The sequence below is a fragment of the Pelodiscus sinensis genome, chromosome 15 (genome assembly GCF_052426305.1).
Source record: "Pelodiscus sinensis isolate ZL-2025 chromosome 15, ASM5242630v1, whole genome shotgun sequence".
Lineage (NCBI taxonomy): Eukaryota > Metazoa > Chordata > Testudines > Trionychidae > Pelodiscus > Pelodiscus sinensis.
In genome coordinates this window covers 27269311-27284729 of record NC_143066.1, presented here as the reverse complement: position 1 = coordinate 27284729, position 15419 = coordinate 27269311, and the positions used below count along the sequence as shown (strand labels likewise).

Here is a 15419-nt window from a genome sequence, read left to right as displayed (position 1 = left end):
ATCCAGATGTTGGTATAGCTGGAGGAGTTAATAATGCATGTAGGGCAATGTGAAAATAGAGGCAAATGGGAGGCTCGTGTATTAATCTTGGTGATTCTGACTTCCATTTTTTGTAAGTTTGTATGAGTTGTTTTGACTGCAGGTAAAGTTGATATGGAAGCTTAAACAGGAGAATTTGAGAAGGGTCCTAGATGAAACTGATGAGGTATGGTGGACTGGGTCAGGCAGGGTTATCCCGAACTAGGGCCACTGAAGAGGTTTGGTCTAGACAGCCTGTGTCTCTAAGCCATATCCTGATTACAAGATGAGACCCACCTCAGAGGAGTCAGGGATTCCAGTATGAAAAGGTAACAAGAACCTGGAGGGAGGGAGGGAGGGATGTGTGTGTGGTTGAGAGAAGCAGCTAGGACTGTGGAGGTAGGGATGCCAGTAAGCTAGGGAAGCCCAGGAAACTGTTTGGAGCTAGAACTGATAAAGGACTTTATGTTTAGGACTCTTGAGATCTGGTTTTGACAACTCTGGTGCCAGTCTGATAAAGACTGAATTAATGCATTCGGGGCAGAGAATATGACTGGAAACTTTGTGAGTTCTTAAAAGGGCCCCTTAAAGGGGAGATAGTGGGGGGTGGTAGCCATGCTCACTGCAATTATAATGGTTGCCATATGGATGGAAGAACAATCTAAATGCTGCATTACTTGCACTTGGTTGATTAATGTCAACTGCAATTAGATGGGATCCTTATATGCTGAGGACGTGATCTTGCAAGGTGTTGGGAACTGGCCCTTTTGCTACAGAAGGCAGAGATACCACACTTCCTGCTGGGGTGGAAACAAAAGAGCCCAGAACAGCCAGGCAGTGAGAGGCTGGAGCCAGAGAGCAGCAGGAAGTGTTGTTAGCTTACTTTTGCACATAGTTTCCATTCTTGATACAGGGTTTATCCTAAAACTGCCTTCTTTGTTAATAAGATATGATAGCCCTGATCCAGCAAGCAGTTATATAGGTGAATGGTCCCGTTAGTTTCAGTGGAACAACTCCTGCTTAAAAGTAATCAAGTGCTGAAGAGCTTTGCTGGACTGAGGGCAGAGAGTTTCCCCTGCATCTTGTGGGACTGGATCCTTAGTAATCATTGGAGTTTTGCTTTGCACCCCATGTACCACACACCATATGCTTTGTTTCAGTACCTCTTTACACGAATTCTTTGTGTATGTGATTTCCAATAGATGCCTATAGAAAATTCATAAAAATGAAAACAATACATCCTCCACAGAAAAAGTGCTCCACCCAGAGAGAATTTGACCCACTGACCCATCATCCATCACAATAACTCTGAAAAGAGTTATTGCAGTATGAAGTTATGAAGCCTTGGAAACAGTTAACATAGCAATTATTACCAATGCATAATATGAGAATGCCTCTTGGAAGCAAGACAAGTGTATTACTTCAAAGTGGCTAATGCACATGAGTTATGCGGTCAGAACCCTAATGGTATAGTTGGACCATATAAAGTGACTGCCTCTGCACAATTTTTGTAACGTGGTTTATTTTATATATATTTTTTCAAGTACTCAAAGGCACTTTGTTTTAGGGCTAGACTACCATATCCGGGAAGGTTTGAAGATAGGTGGAAGCTAAGGCTATACAGTTGCTGGAGTTCTTGGGAAGAATTCTGAATGACTTCCCCAGAATTTCTCATGGGAACCCTCAGGCTTTGTTCTTCAGACAGATAACTCCTCTCTGCCTTTGAATGAGCGCAACATGCTCTCCACATTGCCACAGTTCCATCCCCACTGTGTTCTCGTTCAGCCATCTAACATGAGAGCTGTTTAGGTTTTTTTTTTTAACCTGAAAATTTTCCCTTGAGAAATGCAGCTTTGTCAAAATCAAAATATTTTATGGAAACGGGTTGTTTGAAATGAAATTTTTGGCAGGACAATTTAAACAATTGTTTTAACTTTGTCATTTCTTAAAATAATGTTGAAACACTTCACTTTGATAGTGCGGAAACATTTTGTCAGGATGAAGTAAAACACATAGGTGCTGACTTGGTCGGTGCTTCAGTCCACCTCTGATCCCCTCCAGCACCTTCTGCCAGCCAGCAGCCTGCCAATCATCTCCTCCCCGTGCTTCCCACCCACTGTGATCAACTGTTCAGTAGTATGCAGGAGGCCCTGGAGGGGAGAAGGAGGTGCAGGGACACGGAATTCTCAGGAGAGGGGAGGGAAGTGGGTGAGAAGAGGTGAGGTGGGAGTGGAGTGGGGGCAGGAAGAAGCTGGGAAGGGATGGAGGCTTGGGAGAAGGGTAGTTTGAGGGCAGGGAATGGTGCGAAGCAGGGGCAAGAAGAGATGGGGCAGGGTTGGGACTTGGGAAAGAGGTAGGTGGGGGCAGGGCTGGCCAGAGGTTCAGTGGGGTGGCTGAACATTGCCGGAGCCCGGAGGAAGCTGACGCCTGTGGTAAAAAATGTTTCTTTTTGACTTTATCATTTCAATTAATTTTTTGTGTAATATTGTATATAATAGGATAACATTTCGGTGTTAGTGACGTGAAACGTTTTGCTGTTTGGAATACAAAAATGTTTGTCATTTCAGATTGAGGAAAGTTTTGACTCCTTGCTCCAATTCCACACAAAAACAAATTGTGAAATGTTAGATGTGACTGCCAAATATTTTTCAGTCAGCTCTACCTAGGGCCCATGTGGGGTGCAAGAAAGGAAGAGGGATTAAAAAGGCAAAGAAGATGGAATTCTTTGGCGTATTCCTGCTTACCTAGGCTGTCTATCCAATGGCTCTGCTTACAGGCTGAAGGCCTGCACATGATAGTTTATTTAGATTTCATTTAAAAGTTGTTTAATTTTTGAGACACCACAATTGCCTCTGTTTTGTTAGCAATAAGTGATGAGGCAGGCAGAACTGGCCACATGGCCACCAGCTTGCATTCCAGATCTCCATGTATTAAACCAAATTTGGTTCCTTCTGAAACTGATCTTTCTCCAGTCCCACAGATTTCCTAATTTATACAAAACTCAACACACTGTCATTGAGGACAGAGGCACTACATTGGTGGGCTCTGTGGGTAGATGTGAGTCTAGATTTCTACAGCTTGTGGGCTGGAAACCCCATCACAACACCAGTAAGAGTGTGTAAGGAAAATATGAGCAAGCTGGAAAACAGTCCCTAAGAAAATTGTGTACTACACTTTTTTTCAACACAAGCAAATTATAATGGCCAGTTTACAGTATTCACTCTAATTTTTTCCATCCTGCTGCAGAATAAATTTTGCTATGTGCACCAAGGCATGCACATACAAATTCATGCTGCTGTCTCTGGGTGCTGTGAGCACTCTGCTAATCAGATGGGTGGCATTTGAATTTCTCCTGGGTGGCTACCAAAGTGCTCAGCTTACAGGAAACATTGGATATTATGGATGCAGCAAATATAATTAAAATTAATGAGCCACATTTTGAGCCCATTACTCATCTTTAGAGCTGGTTGAAGACTTCTTAACAGTTTTCTGTTAGACAATGCTGACTTGACTACATAGAAATATTTCACAGGAACTGGGATTTCATCAAAAAAATTGCCGGAAATTCATTTCAAAACACTTCATTTCCATTTGATCATCTTTAATACTGCATTGCATGAAAATGTCAAAACAAGACAGTTGAAACACAAATGTTTTAATAAGGTTGAAACAAAATATTTCTGGAATATTTCATTGTGTAAAAAATAAAGACTTTGATTTTTCAACCCTAGTGGGGTCCAAACCACATTTCAGAATCTTAGCATATAGTTTCTATTTATATTAATGAACACAGTGTATGTGTGCCCTGCTATCCTATCTTGTTCTAGAAGCACAGCTTTCATTATACAGGGACTGACCTTTGTTGCAGTTTTGATAACACCTCTGTGTCAACAGTTCAAACTCACAGGGGTAGCCAGCTAGTTATATTTACACTAACTCAAAAGGTTTGGTGCAGTTGTCACAACTTGTCAACAGTCTGAACGGTTCATGGTCTGTGTAATGATACATTGCTGTTACAGTGCCTGGCACTTTTAGACTGAAACAGACTGGTTGTGACTGTTGTGCAGTAATCAAATACATAAAAGCAGCTGCTTCCTTCATCATTAGCTAAAAGATCTACCCAGAGTTGTTCTGGTCCTTAACTCAAATAGGTTTTGTTTTTCTTCATTTGAATCATTGCTCTGGAATGGGGCTAGAGGATGAGGGGTTTGGGATGCAGGCTGTCCCGGGGAGAGAGGACTACCCCAGCCCTCTCTCATTGCAGCAGCTTGGGACCAGGTGAGAAGCACCTGTAATGGCCACTCTGGGGGAGGAGTGCATGTCTGCTGGCTAGGGGACAGACAGACACATATGCAGACAAACTCTCTGAAATACGTAGTAGATAGCGATCCCTTTCTCCACCTTTGTTCTCAGCTGGCCCAATGGGGTTATAGCTGACTGGCTCCCATCTCTGGTTCCTTGCTGTCCCCCCCTATGGTAATTCTACAGACCTCCCCTTTCCATTTTATGAGAAACAATCTCATTCCGGAGACAACACCAATAATGAGCACCAGGAGGATACAGGATGGGTTGAAGAAGATTCCAAGGGAAGACAGGAATGGAAAGGACTTGCAGCCAGAGGAAACAAGGGATAGACCAGAGAATCACACTGTCACCAGGAAAAGGCAGGTCTATGTGATTGGGGACTCCTTATTGAGAAGAATAGACAGGACTGTAACTAGAGCTGATCCAGAGAACAGAAGGGTGTGCTGTCTGCCAGGTGCTAAGATACGGGATGTGGAACTAAGGTTGAAGAGGATCCTAAAGGGAGAGGGGAAAAAATCCATTGATCATCCTTCAGGTAGGAACAAGTGATATGGCTAGATTCTCGCTGGAACGAATCAAGGGAGACTATGCCAGGTTGGGGAAGACGCTTAAGGAAATTGAGGCTCAGGTGATTTTCAGTGGGATTCTGCCTGTTCCTAGAGAAGGGCAACAAAGGTGTGATAGGATGATGATGCTCAATAGGCGGCTCAGGCAGTGGTGCTATAAGGAGGGCTTTGGGATGTATGGCCACTGGGAGGCATTCACGGACAGAGGACTGTTCTCTCGGGATGGACTTCACCTAAGTAGGGAAGGAAACACACTTCTAGGATGGAGGCTGGCACAACTGATTAAGAGAGCTTTAAACTAGGAATTTGGGGGAGACGGTTGGGAGATGTCCAGGTAATCTCTACGCCGGATTTTAGCATTGAGAGGGAGGAAAACGAAGTAAGAAAGGATATAGCCGGGGGTAGGAGAATGTACATAAGGAAGGGCAGAGTGAATACTAGTCTAATAGGTCATATTGGAGGTACAATGTCCATGCCAAATGGGGTAAAGAATGTGAGTGAGGTGAAACAACAAAAATTAAGATGTTTGTACACCAATGCGAGGAACCTAGGTAGCAAAATGGAGGAACTAGAGCTACTGGTCCAGGAAGTGAAACCAGATGTTATAGGAATAACAGAAACATGGTGGAATACTAAGCATGACTGGAGTACAGGTATTGAAGAGTATGTGCTGTTTAGGAAAGTCAGAAATAAAGGTAAAGGTGGTGGAGTAGCATTGTATATCAATGATGAGGTAGACTGCAAAGAATTAAAAAGTGAAGGAATGGAGAAGACAGAGTCTGTTGGGGCAAAAATCACATTGGGGAAGAAAACTATTAGATCCTCCCCTGGGATAGTGGTTGGGGTGTGCTATAGACACTAGGATCTAATTTGGATATGGATAGAGACCTCTTTAATGGTTTTAAAGAAGTAAATACTAATGGAAACTGTGCAATCATGGGAGATTTCAACTTTCCAGATAGAGACTGGAGAACAAATACTGGTAATAATAATAGGGCTCAGATTTTCCTAGATGTGATAGTTCATGAATTCTTTCATCAAGTAGTTGTTGAACCAACAAGGGGGGAAGACATTTTAGATTTGGTTTTGGTGAGTAGCGAGGACCTCATAGAAGAAATGGTTGTAGGGGACAACCTTGGCTAGAGTGATCATGAGATAATTCAGTTCAAACTAAATGGAATGATAAACAAAAATAAATCTGAGACTCGTTTTTTTATTTCAAAAGGGCTAATTTTAATACATTAAGGAAATTAGTTAGGGAAGTTGATTGGACTAAAGAATTTATGGATCTAAAAGTGGAGGAGTTAAAGTTGCAGAAGTTATCAGAAGCCTGTGTTCCAAGAAAGAGGAAAAAATGTATAGGTAGGTTTTAGACCAAGTTGGATGAGCAAGAATCTCAGGGAGGTGATTAAAAAAAAGCAGGAAGCATATAAGGAGTGGAAGATGGGAGGGATCAGCAAAGAAAGCTACCTTATTGAGGTTCGAGCATGTAGAGACAAAGTGAGAAAGGCTAAAAGTCATGTTGAGTTGGATCTTGCAAAGGGAATTAAAATCAATAATAAAAGGTTTTATAGCCATATAAATAGGAAGAAAAAAAAAAAGAGGAAGTGGGACCATTAATCACTGAGGATGGAGTGGAGGTTAAAGATAATCTAGACATGGCCCAATATCTAAACAAACACTTTGCTTCAGTATTTAATGAGGCTAATGAAGAGCTTAGGGATAATGGTAACATAACAAATGGGAATAAGGATATGGAGGTAGATATTGCTAAATCCGAGGTAGAAGCCAAACTCGAACATCTTAATGGGAATAAATCAGGGGGCCCAGATAATCTTCATCCAAGAATAGTAAAGGATCTGGCACATGAAATTGCAAGTCCATTAGCAAAAATATTTAATGAATCTCTAAACTCAGGGGTTGTACCATTTGACTGGAGAATTGCTAATATAGTTCCTATTTTTAAGGAAGGGGAAAAAAGTGACCTGGGTAACTACAGGCCTGTTAGTTTGACATCTGTAGTATGCAACGTCTTGGAAAAATTTTTGAAGGAGAAAGTAGTTAGGGACATTGAGGCTAATGGCTGTTGGGACAAATTACAACATGGTTTTACAAAAGGTAGATCGTGCCAAACCAACCTGATCTCCTTCTTTGAGAAAGTAACAGATTTTTTAGATAAAGGAAATGCAGTGGATCTAATCTACCTCAATTTCAGTAAGGCATTTGATACCATATGGGAATTATTGGTTAAATTGGAAAAGATGGGGATCAATATGAAAATTGAGAGGTGGATAAGGAACTGGTTAAAGGGGAGACTACAGTGAGTCATTCTGAATTGTGAGGCTGGAGAGAGGTTACTAGCGGAGTTCCTCAGGGATCATTTCTGGGACCATTATTATTTAATCTTTTTATTACTGACCTCGGCACTAAAAGTGGGAGTGTGCTAATAAAGTTTGCAGATGACACAAAGTTGGGAGCTATTGCCAATTCAGAAAAGGATTGGGATATCATACAGGAAGATCTGGATGATTTTGTAAATTGGAGTAATAGTAATAGGATGAAATTTAATAGTGAGAAGTATAAGGTTACGAATTTAGGGATTAATAACAAGAATTTTAGTTATAAGCTGGGGACATATCAGTTGGAAGTAACGGAAGAGGAGAAGGACCTCGGAGTCCTGGGTGATCACAGGCAGACTATGAGCCACCATTGTGACATGGCTGTGAAAAAGGCTATAATATGGTCTTGGGATGCATTAGGTGAGGTATTTCCAGTAGGGATAAGGAGATGTTAGTGCCGTTATACAAGGCATTGGTGAGACCTCATTTGGAATACTGTGTGCAGTTCTGGTCTCCCAAGTTTAAGAAGGATGAATTCAAACTGGAACAGGTACAAAGAAGGGCCACTAGTATGATCCGAGGAATGGAAAACCTGTTTTATGAAAGGAGACTCAAGGAACTTGGCTTGTTTACCTTAACCAAAAGAAGGCTGAGGGGAGATATGATTTATCTCTTTAAATATATTAGAGGGATAAATGCCAGGGAGAGAGAGGAATTATTTAAGCTCAATACCAATGTGAACACAAGAAAAAATGGATATAAGCTGGCTATTAGGAAGTTTAGACTCGAAATTAAGCGAAGGTTTCTAATCATCAGAGGAGTGAAGTTCTGGAACAGCCTTCCAAGGGAAGTAGTGGCTGCAAAAGACCTATCTGGCTTCAAGATAAAGCTAGATGGGTTTATGAAGGAGATGGTTTGATGAAGTAACATGATCTTAGCAATTAATTGACCTTCCACTATCAGTGGTAAATAGGCCAATGGTGGGAAGATAGGAGTTGCTATGGAGAATTTTTTTCTTGGTGTCTGGCTCATGAGTCTTGCCCACATGCTCAGGGTTCAGCTGATCGCCATATTTGGGGTTGGGAAGGAATTTTCCTCCATGGTAGATTGGCAGAGGCCCTGGAGGTTTTTCGCCTTCCTCTGTAGCATGGGGCACGGGTCACTAGCGGGAGGATTCTCTGCATCTTGGGGTCTTTGAACCATCGTTTCAAGGACTTCAGTATCTGAGATATAGGTGAAAGGATTATTCTAGCAGTGGGTGGGTGAGATTCTGTGGCCTGCATTGTGCAGGGGGTCAGACTAGATGATCACAATGGTCCCTTCTGACCTTAAAGTCTATGAGTCTATGAGTCATTCTAGGCATATACCATTGTCCTGGCACAACCAAACTCTCATCTTGTTTTAAGTTAGGATAAGAGGAAGCTACATACCAAATTTGGTGATCTTAGCTCTTACTGTTTAGGAGTTCTTGAACAAACACACTCACAGACAAATGGACGGACACATACAGACAGAGGTACAGGCTCTCTCATAGTAGATAATGGGAATCATGTTAACCATAAGCAATAATGGTAATTTAATCTTTCCTTTTTTCCCTCTCATTTCACCATTACCTACAATAAAATGAATTGTGTCTATAGTTTGATTTCCTTTCTTCTTTCCACTTGGTAACTTTTCAAATCCTCCTCCATGTTGGAAAAGTTAGAAGGTAGCAGTATTGCAGTTTCATTATTACTTTTGCAATGTTGGAGATTTGAAAAGCTGCAGTATGGTGGTGGGCGATGGAAGAAAAGTGACAAAGCCCAACAACCTTAAACATGATTCATTGTTTTGCAGTCCGTGGTAAAAAAAGGGAGAGGAAGGGAAGAGACAAGAAGATCAAAGGGAGAAAAACAATATTCAAACTTCTGATATTTAAATAATTCAAATGTTTTCCATGTGTTTTATGGAAAAATGGGGGGTGGGAGTATTCCATTTTGAATCCTATGAAATAGAAACAACAAATTTTCTGCAAAACTGTTTTCTCATAGATCTTTACCAACTCTGTGTAACATAAAACGTATGTGCTTCCTCCTCTCCTCTCCCTCATTATCTGTACTGCAATCAGGTGTTAAACTGAAGCTCTGAGGTGAAGTGAGGAGGAGAGGAATGAGCAAGTCTTCGCATAACACACAATTCTTCATTCAAGACATAGTCAGGCTGCCAGAGTATGTTATGAAGGCCAAGACTTTAACAGGTGTTAAAAAAGAACAGATACATTCATAGATCCATCAATGGCTATTATCCAGGATAAGTAGGGATCATGTCCCTAGCCTCTGTTTGTCAGGATTGAGATTAGGTGACAGGAGGACAGGAGATGGATCACTTGATGATTGCCTGTCCTGTTCATTCTCTCTGGGCACCAGACATGGGTCATCGTCAGAAGATAGGATTTGGGGCTAGATAGATTGGTGGTGTGACCCAGGATGGCTGGCCTTATGTTCATAAATGATTTAAAATCTAGATTTTAATTCTCTGTCAACTGAAAATCTACATAAGAATTAACAGCTTGATCCGCTGAACCGTGAGCTACAGGTGATTTCTATTGATGTCAGACTTTTTTGGCATCCTCAGAATCAGAAAATAAGGACTTCTTGTCATCTAGTTTTACTCATAATTTTGTCAGAAAAAGATGTTCACCCAGACCTGCCAATGGGAGGCAAGAAGGGCCAAAGGGGGCAGTTGCCCCAGATATCCCTATTCAAAAAGGCCTGGAGCTCCCAGTCAATGCTACCACAGGAGGAGCAGCAATCAGAGCCCCAGAACCATGAAATCACTGCTGGAGTGCCATACAGTGGACTTGGGGCAGCTGTCAAAGTCGGCTGGAGTGGAGGGGGAGGGGGACAGGGAGGCTCACTCAAGGCGGCATTGAGGGCTGGCTGTCTCACTGCCTCCCCTTCTTTCTGGGAACATTTAGCTCCCCCACCCACCTTGCTCAGGGGTCTGGCGAGTCTGCCACTCTCCTGCATTCAGCAAGGCTTGGGCTCCTAAGGCCCACAGCCTCAAATGTAGTTAGGCACCTAGTTAATCACCTATGAGAAGCAAGCCTCAGTGCATAAGAGTACATTTACACAGAAAAACAATGCCCTCCCCCTGCCAAAGAACCAAAACCCAATGGTGGCAAATCTAAAGCCCAGTCAACTGACTCTGGCTTGTGCTATTGGGTTAAAAAGAGCAATGTAGACACGTGAGTTGGAGACCAGCCTCTCAGGCCCTCCCCACCTACCAGGTTTCAGAGTTCCAGACTGAGCCAGAACATCAATGTTGCTCTGTTGAGCCCAGCGGAGAAAGCCTGAGTTGATCCAGTCAAACACTGGAATAAATTGCCCAGGGAGGTGGTGGAATCCCCATTTCTGGAGATATTTAAGAGCAGGTTAGATAAATGTCTGTCAGGGATGGTCTAGACAGTATTTGGTCCTGCCATGAGGGCAGGGGACTGGACTCGATGACCTCTCGAGGTCCCTTCCAGTCCTAGTATTCTATGATTCTTGATCTGAGTTGACCTGGGCCCTGAGAATCACCCCTGTGAATCTTTTATTATTATTATTTCTGTGTAGACATAACTTAAGTCACTTCTGTAAATGGGACTAAGGCTTTGAACTCATGTAGGCAATTCTGAAAACTTTTACCCTTTTTCATTCTTCAAGTCTACATTTCTCTGCCCTGGAATTTGACATTTTCTTTTTTTATATACCATGTAATTCTCTCTCTATAAAAAATACATGAAATACTATGTATTTCTCTCTCTAGTAAAAGTAAAACATATGTTTTCCAGCACTTCCATGAGTTCAATAAAACACCAGACCAAATTGATAATTAAAGGTGGATTGTGTGAAGCATGTTCAATTTAGTGTATCAAAACAGATAAAATAGTGATAACATCTTTACTTTGCACACCCTCCTTTAAAACTACAACTCGAAGTATTATCCTCTAACATTTCTGTTTGACACTGAACTAACTTTTCTCAGGTAAGAACTACTAGATAATGAGTTGCAACTGTTTAATTTAAATTTATCTTGGATGCAGCTCTTTTTAAAAGCTGATGATCTTTTGTGGTTTATCCAGTGACCCTTCAAATGTGTTAACCTTTGGAATTACATGGTCTAATTTTCATCCCTCTCATAAGTCAAAGTAGATGTGTATTCAAAAGAACTTCTTCGTATTCTGGATAATGGGCTGCATTATCACTAGAGCTCCTCTCTTCATCTATCCCCAAATCTCCCACCCTCAATGTCCGCTGCTCATTCCTCTCTGTCATGAAGAGGAGCAAGTAGCTGGTGGGGGCCTCAGGGGAAAAGGCAGAGCAAGGACAGGGTATTGGAGACAGAGGCCAAGTGTGAACAGAGCCTCAGGGCAGAGCATGGGTGAGGCTATTGTTTGGGCAATGGTGGCCCCCATGTCTTAGGGAGCTTTGCTTTTGGTGCTTCAAAGGTGGCAGGCTGGCATACCTCCAAAGGTGATCCACATCGGCATTTGTCCTCCGATATGGATAGTCTTGTTGGGGGAGAAGTATCTTCCCTCTCCCCTTCTCCCAGCCTCTTCTATGCTCCACCCATGCCCTTTCCTTAGAGCTCTACATGGATATAAAATTTGTATCCACATCTGCCTCCTTATACACAAAAATGAACCATGGATATCCGCATCCATATCCGCAGATGCGGATACCCACAGATATGAAGTGCATATCCGTGGATTTGGAGGCTAAAGATTTCTAACATCCCATTAGCTTTTTTTGACTGCTGCTGCACACTGTGTACACTAACTGTCAAGATATGTATCACAAGACAATTAAAAATGACAAATGTGGAGCCACATTTCAAAAAGAAGATCCTCAAAATAACATCAGAGAACAACGCTCATTGTGTATGAAATTTGAACACTAAAATTAATACAACCGGACGAAAAAACAGATGCTGCCAGGTAAGCAAATACACATGCAATTTTATTAGTAGACTGAATAGATCACTTTATAGCCATTACCTTTACAAGGTTACTCATATTTGCACTGATATTAGCTGGCTTTCATTTCCAGCTCGTGTACAACATAAATGGCACCAAAATTTGTCTTTCTATGGTCCGCTGCCCTTCCTTCCAAAATGACATTCAACAACAATAGTAGAGATTTCATTGCTTCCAGGTTCCAAATCGCATTTTTTATTAGATGTTTACACACATTGGCACAGCAGCAAAACTCTCCAGCTTGTGAGTGCCATGATCATTCAGCACTGATGCTTCCAGCTGATGTCAGCTAATCACCGTCAGCACCTTTTCTTCTTTGAGGCTGGCAATGGAAATCAGCCTTCCTGGCTGCTTGGTTGATGAGCCTGGCAAAGGCAGGAGACAGATAAGTTTTGCAGCAGTAGCACCTAGTGCGATAGTTATTGTGTCTCTCTGTTGCCGGTTATCATAAAACCGTGGAAAGGATGTCATGGGATAGCACTGCTGTTCAGCAATTTGATCTGTTCTGCTCAGTGGGATTTATTCATCCTGGACTGGCGTCTATTGACTTTAACTCCAGTGAAGATAGATAAGGGAAAATTCAGCCCCGTGTGCTAGGAGATGTTTCCTTAAGACTTTTAAACATCCTTGAGACAATTCCAATTAGATGAATATTGCCGGTTAGTTTTGTACAAGGAAAAGCCCTTCTAAATTTGCCTTCTCACCCGCTGCATTACCCTATTATGTTGCTTGCAGATTCTCAATAAAGCTTTTTCAGGTCAGCTAAACTCCACGCAACCTAGAGGCACTGAGACCACTGAGCAAAGGGAAAGGGAAGCCTGCTCTCTAGCCTTAGCTGACAGCAGTTGGCTTTTCGCTCATGCTTAGAGGCTCATGGTTTTAGTTCCTAAGGTCGCAGGTTCAATCCTTCCTGCCAATGACCAGGGCCTGTCAGCTTTACATGTAGACAGAAGTGACGGCTCAGGATATTTCAGATCTGAGTAACGAAGCATCCTGAAGACACAATGTTTTTCTATCCCATCAGAGCCTTCTCCGGGATGATCATTTGTAGGAATTTGGGCACAACTAGCCTTTCAACAAGAGTGCTCCTGCCCCTTTCTCTCTGCACGAGGCCTGCTTTGTACCAGCTCCCTCTAGTCCTAGACAGTGCAGCCTTCCTGTGGAGCACTGAAGCAGGGTCCTGAGGCTCTTCAGACCTGCCAGCATTTCTTGCATGGCATGCCAAGCTCCTGCTCATTTCAGCCATGCCATGTCATGTACAGATATATGCCTGGCCCAGGAGCACCCTCTGACATCTGGCTTTCCACATGTACCGAATATGTAGCTACATGGGGACCCTGCTCTGCTAGCTCCCCTCCCAACACACAACTGTGACCTTGTGCTTATGTTAGCCTGCCAGGATGCCCCCTCCACCATGAACTCTCCCCCCCCTCCCCACACACACACACTTTGTTGACAGATTCCTTCCCTGGGAGCAGCTTAGCCATCTTACTTCCAGGGTATGTCTACACTACCCTCCTAGTTCGAACTAGGAGGGTAATGTATGCATACCGCACTTGCTAATGAAGCCCGGGATTTGAATTTCCCGGGCTTCATTAGCATAAGCGGGGAGCCGCCATTTTTAAATCCCCGCTGCTTCGAACCCCGTGTAGCGCGGCTACACGGGGCTCGAACTAGGTAGTTCGGACTAGGGTGCCTATTCCGAACTACCGGTACACCTCGTTTCACGAGGAGTACCGGTAGTTCGGAATAGGACCCTAGTCCGAACTACCTAGTTCGAGCCCCGTGTAGCCGCGCTACACGGGGTTCGAAGCAGCGGGGATTTAAAAATGGCGGCTCCCCGCTTATGCTAATGAAGCCCGGGAAATTCAAATCCCGGGCTTCATTAGCAAGTGCGGTATGCATACATTACCCCGCTAGTTCGAACTAGCGGGGTAGTGTAGACATACCCCCAGAGACAAGCCCCCTCTCCTTGTGATGCCAGAGTGAGCCTCATGCAGGGGCCAAAGATGCTACACTGCCTGAAGGAGTCTGCTTCAGGGTCTAATCCCTAATTCACACAAGGTCCCACCACAGAAAAGCAGCTCTGCTTTAACTCTCACCATGGTTTCTGGGTAAAGAACAGACAGCTTCCCTCCATTTTTCTCTCTTGGTCCTCCCATCCCCACCAGATCACAGCCTCCCATTGCTCACCCTTTCTTCTTGGTCACAGGCCCCTACCTGCTGCCTCCTTGAAATCAGAGGCTAACCAGCTCTTCATTCCCTCCACACCTCAGCTTTCCCTCACGTGAGGTGGGCCCATGCTCCTGTTCCTGAAGTGGGAATGGAGCGCTGCATGGAGGCTGCTCAGGCCTGTGAGGGCTGCCTCTCATAACAGTGTCCCCAAGGGTGATGAAAAGGTAGCTTTTGACTCCATGTGGTGCTCAGTCCTTCACTATACTTTGAGTGGAGGGAGGAACTTTCCTAGTCACTACACCTTCTGCTACCCTTTATATAGGCTCCCTGCATTCTGAGGGGCTGTTCTACTGAAGAGACTAGACCCTGACAGTTTCTTCCCTTCTTGGACTTCACTTCATGATGCTGCCAATTCCCTTCCTGATTCACATCCTCTCTCTGTTGCTGGAAAGAAGGAGGAAAAAACCCATCTATTTCATTCATAGAAATTAAAAAAAAGAAAGAAAACATTGCATGTAAGTGATATTATCCCAAGCCCCTGACTAGAGAGACACATTTTATCCTGTCTATGGTATAGTAGGTACGTTCCTATAAGGGCAGAGCTCCCCAGATAGAATCAGTTACCATGAAACTCATTATCAGATAGCATTGTCTTTCGAACCGGATGCTGAGAACATTTTGCTGCCACTCCAGTTTATAATGTCTTCTATAAACTTTCGACTCTCCTGTGCTTGTGAGCTATGTGTGAAGTATTAAAAAACAAACAATGCTTTGCATTTCTGCACAGAGGGTCTCAAAAAGTTATGGAGACATTCATGAATGAAGTGAAATAAATGCCTCACAAATGGTAAATATTTTTATTCCTATTTTTTAACAGGGATAGTCAAAGAGGGTGTGTCTAGACTACAGGGTTTTTTCGGAAAAAGAGGATTGCAGTCTAAATGTAGCCAGGAAAATTACATTACTTGACCAAGGTGATATAAGAACTCAGTGGCACAAATGAGCATAGAATCCAGG

General features: G+C 43.1%; 1 long non-coding RNA gene across 1 annotated transcript in view; it reads left to right on the top strand.

Annotated features, from left to right (window-relative positions):
* Positions 1-2216: 2216 nt before the first annotated feature.
* Positions 2217-15419, top strand: part of LOC112543752 (uncharacterized) — a 222518-nt gene continuing 209315 nt past the window's right edge. The window contains exon 1 of the long non-coding RNA XR_003086973.3: positions 2217-2450. This is a non-coding gene — a long non-coding RNA (uncharacterized LOC112543752). The remainder of the gene's footprint in view (positions 2451-15419) is intronic.